Here is a 14860-nt window from a genome sequence, read left to right on the forward strand (position 1 = left end):
AGAATGGTTTTGGACAGTTGTTGATGTTTTGGTAAATGTAATTGATGTTCCCGAGGAATGACTGTGATTTTTATTTATATATCTAAACCAATAAGTTGATTTTTTGAAATTAGATGTTGGGAATAGTTTTTTCGAAGTTGTTCATGATCATTTCAGCTAGTAGGCCTTCTTTGTTGTTATTATATGGTGCTATTGAATTCAAAATAATTTTGGATTATACATGTGGATAGTATAGTAAGGATTCATGAATGAACTGAGAGAGAGAACTGAGAATTTTTATTTATTTTTTCTGGGTGAATTCATTTCCATAAAAAATTCACTAGAATTAATCAGATAATGAGTAATAATAATTTACTTGATTTACCTGCTGAGTGTTAGTCAAACTACTTGTTTACCAATTAGTGATCTCTTTTAATGACGCTATGATTTGTATGACTTGCATTGTGAAGAAATGTGGAGTACCAGTAGTCGAGTATATGAGTATTATGTAACTATATGAATAATACATATATTACGTGTATTAATCATTTATAGAAATTGAAATTTTTAACGCGATATTCTGGCTCTTTAATTAAAATCAATATGGGTATGAACGTCAGGTACTCAATTAGTTTAAGTACTTACAAACCACCTAGAGTGGTATTTAGATTTATAAGGGCTCATAATATGAAATATTATTGTATTATTTATGATGCACTTGTTGGAACCTTTGGTGTAGTAATGACTAATACTGGAGTTTTTTTGCCAACACCAAATCGTTATTTTTAACACCTCGACACGTGTTTTGATCACCAAGTTATCATCTTTAAGAGGAATAAAGATTTGGTGTTGGGAAAAACTCCAGTAATAGTATTTATTGTATTAGTTGAAAAATGTCCTTATAGGACGAAACTGCAGTAACGTTAGTTGTAAATAAAAGTGTTAAAAATATAGAAAGTATTATTTCGCATTTTTCATGATGATCTACCATGTAGGAGATGAATTCATTGAAGTCAAGTTTACATATGTATAGGACTTTATTTTTATTTACTGATTGAAGTTACATAAAAAATATGGTTATATGCGACTATACACTATTCAAAATTATTAAAAAGATGAAAATCATTGAATATAATTGATGGCTTTATGTCCTTCAGATAATGTATTGAATATCCAGATTTATTCTTGAAATTATCCTTCAGTGTCAAATTTGGCATTTCTGTCTCTCAATTTTAAAAACTGCACTTCAATTTAAAATATTATATTTGAAGTTAGATTTTAAAATTTGGTGTGGTTCACAATTTCCTAAGGTAAGACATATACAAAAAATAGCAAACAAAAGTTTAAACATCAGTAAGACGATAAACAAAGACAACGAACCATGTCTTCATGTATCAATCCAAAGTGATTTAGCTATTGTAGTCAATCTCTCAATCAAGAACTATTATTATTTTTGTGTTATTATACCCCTCCCATTTCCTGAATTCTATAAGGAAATCATGAGAATGAATGATCATTTGAACCTAGTTGGATTTGACTTCATTTTATTGAAGGGAAGTACACCTATTCTCATGCAGGTACTGGTTCTTTCCTTCCTGGCAGCGTGGAATTTGAGACTTCCAGTCTCCCCCTACGGTATCTCATCAACTGGAAACGCTTGACGCTCCGGTTGACAGGTTGTGTGTAGTATTTCATACTATCATTTGCCACTCCTCTATCTCTTTCATTCGTGTGGCATTTTCAATGAACATATTTATGGCAGAGTCACATGTCTTGTTGTCTACACAATCATTTTCTGTTAGGCCCGTCAAGTATTTCTTATACCGGAAAGTTTCCTTCAATATTTCACGTTACGTAGTCAAAGATCCCCACTGTATCTGCTATTTCGCAGTATAGGTACGAATTATCTTCGACTTCGCAAAATATATTCTAGTAATCTCTAGTTAAAAAGTGATCGATATTTCTGTACTTGCATTGCATCCAGTACTTTTTATTTGATATAAGATATTTTTCCACTAGGCGAAATTTTTTATGTTTTCCCAAATCTCTTGCCACTTTTTGATAGTAATAACTCTCTTATCTCTTTTGTTCTGTATGTGCTCGTGACTCTTATTAGCATTTTGCGTTAGATTTTTCTCACATCTCGCTTATACTTCTGCTTTCGCATACATTCTTTTCATATAGGAACTCCATATAAACCAATCGATTGGATGACGTATGACATTTGCCTCTTCCTAGACCCGGGGTCTCATTGCGTGTGCTCATCGAGCTGACAGTTTTCACTCAGGGTGATATCTAAATGTACAAAACTTGTTTTTGGTGAAATTTGGCTCATAGGCATATAAAGCTTATACATTCTCTTATTTTCCATTTATTTACTTGCATTACCGCAAAAGTATCAAATTTCTTCTCCTATAACAGTAACAGACGAAACCTTTGGTACCTAAGGTTATATTTGATCACGGCCTTTAATTGATAACTGCCGAGTTTCTTGCAGTCTATATAGGATAAACTGATTAAGATTTGAAATTTTCGCAATTTCCAGTATATCTACAAATATATTTTCACTCCGACTTTCAACATCCTGTTTCTCCGAAAGTAAAGAGTAATGAACATATGTTCATAGAAACTTTTACTCATAATATATCACGAAGATTCACTCTGTGTAATTGATGGCAGTACTCAAAAACACCTTGATTATTTTGATAGGGATAAATATCCTATATAATTGCAAAATATAAATTCTGTGTTCTTCCATCGAATGACGTGACCGAAATATGCATTACACAACTAAGCGTCTAAATGGATCGTTTCTGAACCAAATTACACTTTTATCATTTCCATTGAAAATTCTTCTGGAATAATGAGGTCGTGCGCATATATCTGACATAGAAGGAAAATGGTTAACTTACAATTTGAAAATTTCTAGATCGGAATGAATGATGATAGAATAAACAAAACTGGAGTTTTGACTAATTACAACAGTTTGTTGACTTGTCGAATGTTTATAGGAAGTCGTTAAAACTCCATCTTGCGATTAAGTTCACGGGTCAATTACCCCTTAAATTATTCAGAGACAAAAACGAAGGAAAGATGAATATACAGGGTTATTCAAATTTGAGACTCTGAATCAAAATGTTGTGCACGGTAAGAGATACTGAGTCTGTTGAATTGAGGAAGTGCATACAATTGAATGACATGAAAAAATCGAATGTAGTTTTATAATTTGGAGATATACGAGAAAATTGAAAAATAGAACTTTACCATTTTTCATCAGTTTCACCACAGTTACAGAGTGTTTGATCCATGAAATCCTATGATTAGAGGAGTGATTGGATAAATCAAATATATAGATTTGGGAAGCTAATAGACTTATTGAATGAAAGAATTGAAGAGGTTTTTGTATGAACGTGTATAATTATAAAATTATTCCAAAGCGCTTTCGACTTTCGCCATCATTAGTGTTCAGCTGAAAGTAAGTTTAAAATCTGTTTTTCCGTTAATCAGCTGTCGCCCCCATACGAACGACAACTCTCAGAAGTTGAGAAACTTGTGCGAGCTAAGGACTAACGAGGTCTTACCTTTTAACGTGTGATTCCCAACACGGTTGTAGAATCATCCCAGCTTCAACCAGATAAATTCTCTCGAGAAAAATATCTGGTCGAGGCAGGAATCGAACCCACGGTCTTCCGATCGTGAGTCGGGTGCACTACCACCGCGGCCAATTCCACAACAATTCCAGTGATCTAATTGAAGAGAAAGTTTTGTGAAAATTTAAATTCGCAAAATTTTTTTAAAGGTTATGAAATTTGGAAAATTGTTTATGATTACTTACTTGTCACGCAACAGGAAGTATCAAAATGAGTACATGGCACATTTGTAATATTTGACTTATATAAAACAAAAAAGGCTGATAGCCAAGAAAATACACTCCTCAAGTTGGTACCATTATTTTCAACATGACACTTGACACATCCTGTCTCAAGTTGCCCTTCTTCCATATAATACTTTGACTTAAACACATGGCCTCAATCCAAAAATGTATTTTCTTGGCTATCCGCTTTTTTTGTTTTATATAAGTCAAATATTATAAATATGCCATGTACTCATTTTGATACTTCCTGTTGCCAGACAGGTAAGTAATCATAAACAATTTTCCAAATTTCATAACCTTTAAAAAATTTTTGCAAATTTCAATTTTCACAAAACTTTCTTTTCAATTAGATCACTTACTTTCAGGTGAGCACTGATGATGACGAAAGTCGAAAGCGCTTTGCAATAATTTCATAATTATACACTTTCATACAAAAACCTTTTCAATTCATGCTTTAAATCAAATAGGCCTGAAGAAATTATTGCACTGTGAAACAAGGAAAATGTTGGGTGGAAATTTAACAGTAAAAATTAATTCTGCAACTCAGTATGAACCACAGACTGGAACAAATTTTTATGAGGAGCTGAAAGGTAGTTTTCCAATAAACAAAACTGTATTAACAAAAATCCCAAATAAAAAGAGGATAATGATTGTAGCAGGACGTAATGGCAGAAATATAGGAAAAATTTTAAGATCACTAGATAGAAATGATAACTATTTCATACACTCAATTCTGAAACCAAATTGCGCCCTAGACGATCTCGTTGATACTGCTCTAGATAACACAAAAGATTTTAACAAAGAAGATATAGTGATATTGTGGCCTGATGAAAAAAACATGAACTTGAAAGAATTCATATTGAAGATGACTCACACAAATCCTATTATAATTACTGAACTTTACCGCTATGAAATTAAAACAAACAATTATGCTATATATCAAAGTAATTTAAAACTGAAAAAATAATTATTTAATTTGAATTTACATAGTACATGTATCTTTGAATGCAACAACTTTCTGAGGGAATCCAATTATAATCAAAACGGACAAAGCTTAACAGGAAAAGGAAAACAGTTTGTATGCAGAGCCATCTGGAAGTTTATGTCAAATTTAGGAGTAGGTAGTCGACAATAACGGTGACTCTAAACCATCAAACAAAGATGAACGCGAAGCAACTCTTTTTACGTACCAAATTAAACCATTAGCTGAGGAACTTCAAGAAAGTCAGGTGGAGACGAACAAACAAAATTTTTTATACCCTCGTCTATCACAACTAACTACAATAATGAGTCACTAACCAACATTTCTAATGTATCGAATACATCATATATGGGAAAATTTGATATGAAAGGTAATAAATCTGACGTAAAGATGTTTTATATAAACATCCAAAGTATTGGTAATAAAATAACACAAATAGAATATTTCTTAACAAAATATGAGGTTGACATTATACTATTCACTGAAATATGGTTAAAGGAAGGTGAGTTAAAAAATGTTAATATTCCAAATTATGAATTATTGTCTTATTATTGTAGAGAAACAGTTGGGCATGGTGGAGTATGTATATTAGGGAGAAAAAACTCCAACTTGAAAATAAAACCTTTAGATATGTCTAAATATTGTTTGGAACAAACTGCTGAATTTGCGGGTATCGAATTAGTTACAGAGAAGACGGTAGTGATTTGTACATATAGATCTAGTTTAGGTCTTGGGGTGAATGCATATTTGAACGCGATAGATGAAGTATTGGGAAATATTTCTATAAATAATCAAATAATTGTTGTGGGGGATTACAATATCGACTTCAATATAAATGACTGTGACTCAAACAATTGTAGAAATACTATGTCGTCCCATAACCTAACAGAGAAAGTAAATGAAGATACCAGAGTTACTCCGAAGAGCAGTTCAAAAATAGATGATATTTTTACCAATATTAAGGAAGCATACAATGTACAAGTTTTAGAACTACATTTATCTGATCATCGAGGTATATTTTTTAATTTTGATATAGGAAAAATAAAAGATGAATACATTATATGCAGACCTATGACAGAATACAATAAACAGGAGTTTGTAAATAGTGTTAACTACTTCAATAACGAAGAGTATTACAATTTGACTTGTGCGAACTCAAAGGCTAATTATCTTACACATTTTCTAACATATTGCTATGAATCATGCTTCAAGGAGAAAACAGTAAAGAAACAAAAATTTAAAAAAAATAAATTTTAAATTCGATTCAGAACTGGTTCAATTACAAAACTCTTTAGCGGCAACACAAGTCATTGCTAACTCGACTCAAAATAAAGAAGATTTGGAAAATTGAAAATTGAAAATTGAAATTGAAATGCATATATAAAAATAAAATAAAACAGTCTAAACTTGAAAGTAATTCGGAGTATATCAATCAATCTAAAAATAAACAGAAGGCTGCCTGGAATATAATAAATGTCAACAGAGCGACTAAAAGGACTAGCAACTACAAATCGGACGTGACTTCGGATGAATTTTCAGAATATTTTGTTAATATTATTGAAGAACTCTTAACAGATTTCGTTGGTGTAAATGATCAAGATTTTCAAAATTTCTTGAGTTTGCCCCATCCACCAAAAATCTTTTTTCCTATTTCCTGTTACTGTCAGTGAAACTAGAGATATTATTAGTAACCTCAAAAAATCACCAGCAATGGATGTGTTTAATTTGAACAGCATATTATTAAATCTGATAAGGGATTTTCTGATCGAGCCACTGACAAACCTGATGAATTCCTGTATAGAACAGGGTTTATTTCCAAAAATTTTCAAACTTTCTCAAATAACACCTATACATAAAAAGGGAAACTTTGAGGACACAAGCAGCTATAGACCAGTCTCAATCATTCCAATATTAGCAAAAATTTTTGAAATTATTTTAAAAAACAGACTTACAAATTATTTTGAAACAAATAGCTTGCTAACAAAATTCCAACACGGTTATAGGTCAAACAGATCGACAATTACTGCTTTGTGCGAAGCCTATGAAAAAATATTAGACTCATTCGAGAATCAACAATGTTCTATGGAAAATCTCTATGACCTTTCCCGCGCATTTGATACTGTAAATCATAAAATTTTGATAAATATAATATAATATAATATAATATATAATGATAATAAAATTCAAATCCTATCTTATGGATAGAAAATCAAGAGTCAAGTGGCAAGACAATATCTCGGATTTTGTTGTAATGAAACATGGAGTTCCGCAGGGCTCTGTTTCAGGTCCTCTACTTTTTATAATCTATGTTAATGATATGATGTTCAATTTGTCCAAACCAACTAATATACATGTAACTAGTTATGCTGACGATGTCTCCATCATACATTGTAACAGGGACAAATGTATTGTCGAACAAAATATAATGGAATATGAAGAATTACTGAAAATTTTGAACAAAAGCAACTATCTGACATTAAATCTGGACAAAACACAAAGAATCTCTTTCACACTGAACAATACGATAACTAATAATGATATTAAGTTATTAGGAGTGCATCTAGATGTCAGTTTAAATTTTTTGTCACACATAAGCCATTTATCCAAACGGTTATCGACGGCAACTTTTATTATTAGACAATTGAAGGGCAAGCTAACTGAAGAATTCATCAGGGTATCTTACTTTTCAATATTTCACGCAGCAATGACGTATGCTATAGTTGTTTGGGGTGCATCAAGTCATACAGCCAAAATTTTTGTCTTGCAGAAAAGAGTTCTAAGAATTATTGGAGGGGTTGATTATAATGATCATTGCAAACCACTATTTAAAAAATTTAAGATACTCACACTTCCCTCTTGTTTCATATATGAATGTTTGATATATAAAAAATAAAAATATTCGTGGTGATACCGTCAAATATGAGCAGGTACATGTATATTTCACAAGAGGAAAGAGTGATATAAGACTGCCAAAGCCTAGAACAACTAAGATCAAACAATCATCTCTGTATCTATCGATAAAATTTTTTAACGCTCTTCCTAAGAATCTGAAAAACGAAACGTTGAGTTTGAGCAAATTCAAAAAGAAAGTAAAGAGTATTCTGATCGAGGAATGTTTCTACTCCTTTGAAGAGTATTTCAATTACTTTTCATATCCGATACCCTATTTGTAATCAAGTAACTGAATTTATGTATTTATGAAGTATACAAAGCTATACATATTTGTGTTTGAAAATGTTTTTATTGACTGACAAATGGTGTTGATTGTAATGGATTTTAAATAACTTAATTATTCACTGTAATTTTCACATTTTTACTTGCTGTTGTAACTGTTTTATGTGACGTATGTATAAACACTTTTGTGTAACAACATGAATAAAGTATCTATCTATCTATTTATCTATCTATCTAACGTTACGTTGAAAACCTATGCTTATTTATCATTAATTTTTATTGACCAAGTTGTCGACCATTTACTGGTCAATTATATTCTGACTGCATTTTTTCAATGTCAGTTTTGGGTTACACTATACATTGAGATAAATTGAAAAATTAATAATTGTAGCATGCCAATAAATGAATATTTTTAATGGTTCCAAAAATTTTGTTATCTTCAGAGCTGTAGCTACAGACTTCTTCTACCAGGAACTGGATAGACTTACTGCACGTACTTTTCTAATAAAAAATGGACATGGAGTATCATGTGGACGTGGACAATAACATTTATTGAACTGGGGAAAAAGAAAACACACCATTCGGCAATCAAAAATAGAAGTCCTTATTGTTCTTTCTTTAAATTCTAGACATTTCTGTAGGAACTCTTCTGCAGAAAAATTACGTAAAAAAGTCTCAAATGATAAGAATCCTTCCCAAACAAAGAATTCTGTTTACCGAAAAAATCACCAAATTTTTTCTGATGGGATGGTTGCTCGTTTTGGGAAAGTGGTTGTGACTCAGTAGAATCCTCAGGAAGTGCATCCTTTTATAGAACTTTTGAAATCTATATATGAAACTATATCCGAAACTGGCTCGTTCAGATTCCTAAAATTGAACCACGCGGCTCACCACTTAACTAAACCCTTCTCGAAATTCTTCTCCACTCCACTTCTACCAAAATGGTTCCATCTCCTCGCCGTTTCCATGATCAAGAATCACCTATGGTGTAAGTCTATTCTGACCCCAAATAATTTTGGCAACACCACATTCGAGACTTTTGGCTTAACGAATAGAGAAATCCCACTTTAAAAGGGATCCGATTGAATCGGTCGTATTGAAAAGAAAAATTCACCAATCTGTACGGGAAATGTACTATCATCATATGTGTGTTGGCGAAGTAAATAACAAAGACATTCTAGAAGATCCAGAACTTTCTATAAGTAATAAAAAAGAAATGTTTCATTTATAAATTTCTCAAATTTCAAATCTTAGCAAGGTAAAATGTAATTTGGGTTGCCTACTACTCAGGAAACATTGGTTCAATTCAATTAGGACAGTGCCAGTGATTGAAATTCTGAGAATGATACATAACTATGCTGCCCTGATAGTCAAGTTTGATTCAATAACGACACCTAAATGTTAATTTCCATATTTATGATGGAATTGGCAGATACTTGATTAAAATCCAGAATTTATTCAAGCAACACCTTATTGTGGGATTTGATGAGGATGCCTGATGGAGCTCTATAGCGTAACACGTGCTCTATAGCGTAACACTTCACGAAAGTGAAGTGTTTACTGAACATCTCAAAATTAAGTGTTACTCAAATATGTTAATTTTATGGTTGTCAGATGTTTCCTTGTCAAACCCTGTTTTGGTGGCAGAGTCATGAAATTTTTCGGTTTGAAGGAAATAGTCAACGAAGAAAAGAGAAATGTAACTTTCTGTCCTATATGTCGTATACGGACATTTTCAAACTTATACAATTAACTGTAATAGTTTGAGAATGTCCGTATAGGACGAAACTGTAGTAACGTTAGTTACAAATAAAAGTGGTAAAAAACCTAGAAAGTTTCATTTCTCTTTTCTTCATTATGCTTTCCTACCACGTAGTAACATCTACATCCATCAATTTATTGAAAGAATCAAGTATAGCTAGACAAGCCACATACTACTTTAAACCATCAAACATCGCAGAATTTATGGTTAAACCAAGAGTGCCTGAGAAGAAAAATTACCCTGAAATACATTACCATCAGGACCAGGACAAAAACAGCAGCAGCGGAGAAGGCGATAATGAAGGCACGAGTGATCTGGCTGAGGGTGCAGGACACTGTTCTCAAAAACGAGTATCCTGCAACATTATTTGAAGGTATTACACTATGAACTTACTTATAAACTCCACCAGATAGAATTTGACATTTTTTATGACCAAGTTAGGTCTACAATTTCATATACCGAAAGTACCAAACTCAACTCAAGAAACTTAGGGCACTAATACAGAAACAATAACATATCATACACAGCGAATTAGTCGGATCAGATATCCATTTCAGCGAAAGAATCATTAACTTGACCAGAGTAGAATTTAACAAAGAGAAAATTTTAACAATGTCCGAAATATACACCAACAATAATTAATAAAAATAGTTTGGATACGTTGATAACAAATACAGCCATTACATTGAAACAGACAGATAATAGAGATATAGGGGCCTACAAGATGAATGAAGTAATTCAGAACCATCCATTCTCTTTATCAAAGAGTAGAGAAACAGGCATAATTAAAACTATACAACATAAAATAAGAAATAATGATCTTTTTTTCACGAAAGCTGATAAATCGAGTTTATTGTATGAATTTGAAAATGTCCGTATAGGACGAAACTGCAGTAACGTTAGTTACAAGTAAAAGTGGTAAAAACATAGAAAGTTTCATTTCTCTTTTCTTTATTACGATTTCCTATCACGTAGTAACGGCTACATCCATCAATTTATTGAAATAGTCAACATAATATAGTAGTATCAACAAAAACATATTTCAAATATTGGCTAAACTTGAGTATCAACCAAGTGTTTTATGTGAAAGAATAATAAACCATGCCGATAGCTTTTCTGACGGTGGCTTGAAAGAACGTATCTTCTTACAGTACTTTTCCCATTTTTTTCCAGAAAAGAGTTGATTTCTACAACAGATATGATAGTCGCATTCAAACCAAGAGAATACCCAATTCCAATTTGAACAATCCTCGTAACAAGTTTTCGTCGAACTAGCTGAACTAATATCAAGTACGGAAACTACTGAACAGTCACTAGGCTTTCACTTCCACCATGATTAATTTCATTTCAGAGATACAAACAATTCACGAATTGAGCGAGAAAGGAATTTGCGAAGAAATCCAATGATTCAACAAGGCATCTGGCTAGAAAGTTACTTTCGACACAAATAATTGGTGAAAATAATTCAGGAAGAAGTGATATGGTTACAAACAAATTTCGGATTGCATTAAATTGTGAATTCTACGAATATTTTTTGAAAAATCATTTCATTAGGTGTCTAGGGACATTTCCAGAATCAAGCATTTTTGTTGAATTTTTCATAACGAATTCTGTAATAACTGGAAGATGAAAAGAATATTTGAAGCAGAAAGTACTTGGGATTTTAGAAAAATAATTGATGAATTGTCGGTGGAGGAAAAAATAGATGACTTTAACATAAAAAACAACATAGAAAACAATTTTCCACACCCTAAGAACTTCCTGTCCTAGAAAAACCTCTAAAAGAATTGCAGAATTGAGAAATATCGAAGAATAATGGATAAAATTTTCAGGAAATATCATGGAAACAATATATTTTTGTGTGTATTCCATATGCGATGAAAATTATGTGGCTATATTATTGAAAATTGTGTCAAAAGTTAAAGTTGGCAGTAATATTTTATAAATACAAAAGATAAAGTCTGGAATCTGTGTGAACTTCGTTAACGTCATCCCATCATCCTCTCAAAAATTGAAAAGGAAACACTCATTGAGGGGCGGTTTCAGCCAAAGCTTTTGAGAAGGGTCATATAAATAGTTAAATAAGTACGATTAAATTTCATCAGACTGATAAAATACACCGCGAAACATTGTCAACCCCCTTCAAACAAGTACGATTAAACTGAGACTTCACTGCACACAATACTTGGGAGATATCAATGAGTTACCTTACTATCTGTATCGAAACAGAGACAAAAAAAACAAAATAGCATATGTGCGAACCTCGATAGGGTCATCCTATCATCCCCTCAAAACTTGAGAAGGTAACACTCATTGAGACTTTACTGCACTGCACTGACTTTACTTGGGGGATATAAATAAGTTACCGTACTATAGTAGTATTCAACTAATTATCCTTGATTCAATGATATGAAGTAACAATTAATGAAAGATAAAATAAAAACAAAAACAAACTCTTTTAATAATTCGTATCTTCTACATTTTTGGTGCCATTTTTGGAAATACTAAAAAGTGTGCTTCTCCTGTCCATAAAAAAGTACGTACACCTCTCTACTTACTAGGTATTCTAATTATATTACATAGTATGCTATGTAATATCTACTGTAGATAGTTCCATTGTTATTCAACACTGCACAGAGATTATAAGAATTAGTGGCTACATTGTTTGTTGCTGGAAAATCGATGGAAATATTTATTTCATCTCGGAAACTTTTTTTGAAGAAAATCCTTCCAAATGTTATTATTGAAATTTGGAAAACTTCATGGACTATTTTCTGTCTCATTCCAGAGTTTTCTTTCTGAAATAATTCAAGCATTGTGATAGTCTCACTTTGTCAGTACTTTGTGGTATGAGGGAAGACCGATCCCAGACGAGTTCACTTCAAACGTAGATTTTAAATGATGAACCAAACTGTTCACTAGAACTCTTGCGCTTTTTCTCTTTCATTCAATTATTTTTTTATTTTCGTCAAGACTTGTTCAGGTTTCTGAATGATTTCATTTAATCATGATGTAAACCATAAGATATCTGAAGAACTTCTGGTTGTGTTCTCTCCTGTATTTGAGAGATGAGACTGTGTGTTATCTCTGCATTAACATTTATAAGAGCGAAATCTTTCAGTCTATTTTCTAGCATGCTGGCTCTAAACTTCACACGACGCAACGTTGAAACTGATCTCTCAAATTACAAAGTTTATAAGAAGCGTTGCTAATAAAGTCTTCATATTTGGGAAGAGATCATTGCCGCAAACTCTGACTATAGTAACCGCACAACTATTGAGTGTTGATATATTCTTTGATCTCTCGTTCCACTTTGAAAGCCACAGATGAAACTCTGTAATCACAATGAGAGAAGGAACGCTCAAGAAAAAAGATTGAATTTTGATGCTTTCTTCACATTGAAAAGATCTTTTGTTCACTCAGATTATTTTTCCTGATACATATCGTGAAAATTCCGCCATGTAGTAGTACGAGGCCTCTCAATTGTCAAGTTAGTTCTCGACAAATGAGTTCTAAGAGTTTTTTCAAAATTTTTCCGTATACCTACGCTAATGATTTCTTCAATTCTAATGTTGTTTTTATCAAAAAAAACTTATTGTCGAACTACAAAGTAAATTACTCATTGTCGACTAACACAACGGTAATATATTCAAAAAAGACTTCATTTTGAGATTTTCACTTAACAGTTATAGAAAAAATCAACACGTGTTTTGATATACAATGGCTTCTTCGGGAGTGAGTAAAGGAACGCCCAAAAAAGCAGTATAACGAAACACGTGTTGTGTTTTTGTGAAACTGTTTAGAGTGAAAATCTCACACTGAAGTGTTTTCTGAATACGTTATGGATTTTAATCAAGTATAGGCCAATTCCATCATATATAACGGTAATATAGAAACAATAAATCAACCTGACTGCGCCAATTGTTACCGACGTGATATATAGTGAATTGAAAATTTTATTTTTCATTTCATTATTTGAAAGATTTGATCAGGAATTTATTGATTCATTGAATTTAGGTGAACTGGTATTTTTTGACTGTCAATTCAACATATATGATTTTAGGGGAGTTCATGACCCCTGTGATTATCTTCCCTGACATTCTCTACCATATTAATTAACATACATTTAACATACATTCTTTTATGTTCAGGTCTAATATATTTGTGGTTTTCCGAAAAAGACAAATCTAGCCAATATAATGACTTTTATAAGTGAAAGCAAAAATTTCATAACTACATTGAAACCATCTTTTGCCGTATGTAAGTGAATTTTAATCCTGGAAAAATGATTGACATTGACAGTTATTTTTGATGCATTCTCTCATGAAACGAGGGCTTTCAAAAGTTTCTTGAATAATTTGAAAAACAAATTTTTTTCAGAAAGCATTTTCTTTTCCTGAAAATGGTACGTTCAGTTGAGTTTCTAAACAATTTCATCACCGCTTTTAAAATTGAGTGACAAAAAAATATGGAAACCCCTAGAAATTATGCAGAGAATGAAACTTAAAATTATTTCAATATTTTCATCATTGTATACATTGTGTACTCACAGGATTGTTACACAATATAGTTTATGGAAAAGATAAAATTTCACTTACATGGATCTCTGTCATTCTCAATGGCGGACGTTGATGTTTTGGGAATGAGACATTTGCGTTATTGCCTCTTCAGCACCAATTTTGGTAGAAATATAAGATGGAGCACTCAATTCATGACTTTATGTCACGAATGAGTTAAAGTTATTCATGTCATCGTTGACAGATAGACAGATAGACAGCCATATGAATCTTGTTTAAATTGTAAGGGGTATAATTTTAGGAAAGATCAATTTTTGGAAGAAAATTATTTAGCTTTCTACTTCTCTATCTTTATTCGAAATAATCTGGGAATCTTTGTATAAAGATGGAGAAGAAGAAACTCAGAACCTTTCTTTCCCAAAAATGTATCTCTCCTAAAAATATATCACTTTCAATTATTATATTAATATTTCACAAAAAGTTTTAATGTTTGTTTTCCATTCCCTCAAAGTTTAACTACATTAATTCCACTGCATATAATATCATAGCACACCATTTGCATCAATCATAGA

At 32.0% G+C, this 14860-nt stretch overlaps 1 protein-coding gene and 1 long non-coding RNA gene across 3 annotated transcripts in view; one reads left to right on the forward strand and one right to left on the reverse strand.

Annotated features, from left to right (window-relative positions):
* Positions 1–14860, forward strand: part of LOC111503801 (uncharacterized) — a 169400-nt gene that overhangs the window by 73209 nt on the left and 81331 nt on the right. The window lies entirely within an intron of this gene.
* LOC141482474 (uncharacterized) lies at positions 12223–14508 on the reverse strand. Its single transcript, XR_012465552.1, has 2 exons — positions 14370–14508; positions 12223–12569 (listed from the first exon to the last, which is right to left on the reverse strand). It is a non-coding gene; the product is annotated as an uncharacterized lncRNA (long non-coding RNA).

This window comes from Leptinotarsa decemlineata, unplaced genomic scaffold (assembly GCF_025532065.1).
Source record: "Leptinotarsa decemlineata unplaced genomic scaffold, Ldec_3_MD MMD2_tig00001344_RagTag_RagTag, whole genome shotgun sequence".
Classification (NCBI taxonomy): domain Eukaryota; kingdom Metazoa; phylum Arthropoda; class Insecta; order Coleoptera; family Chrysomelidae; genus Leptinotarsa; species Leptinotarsa decemlineata.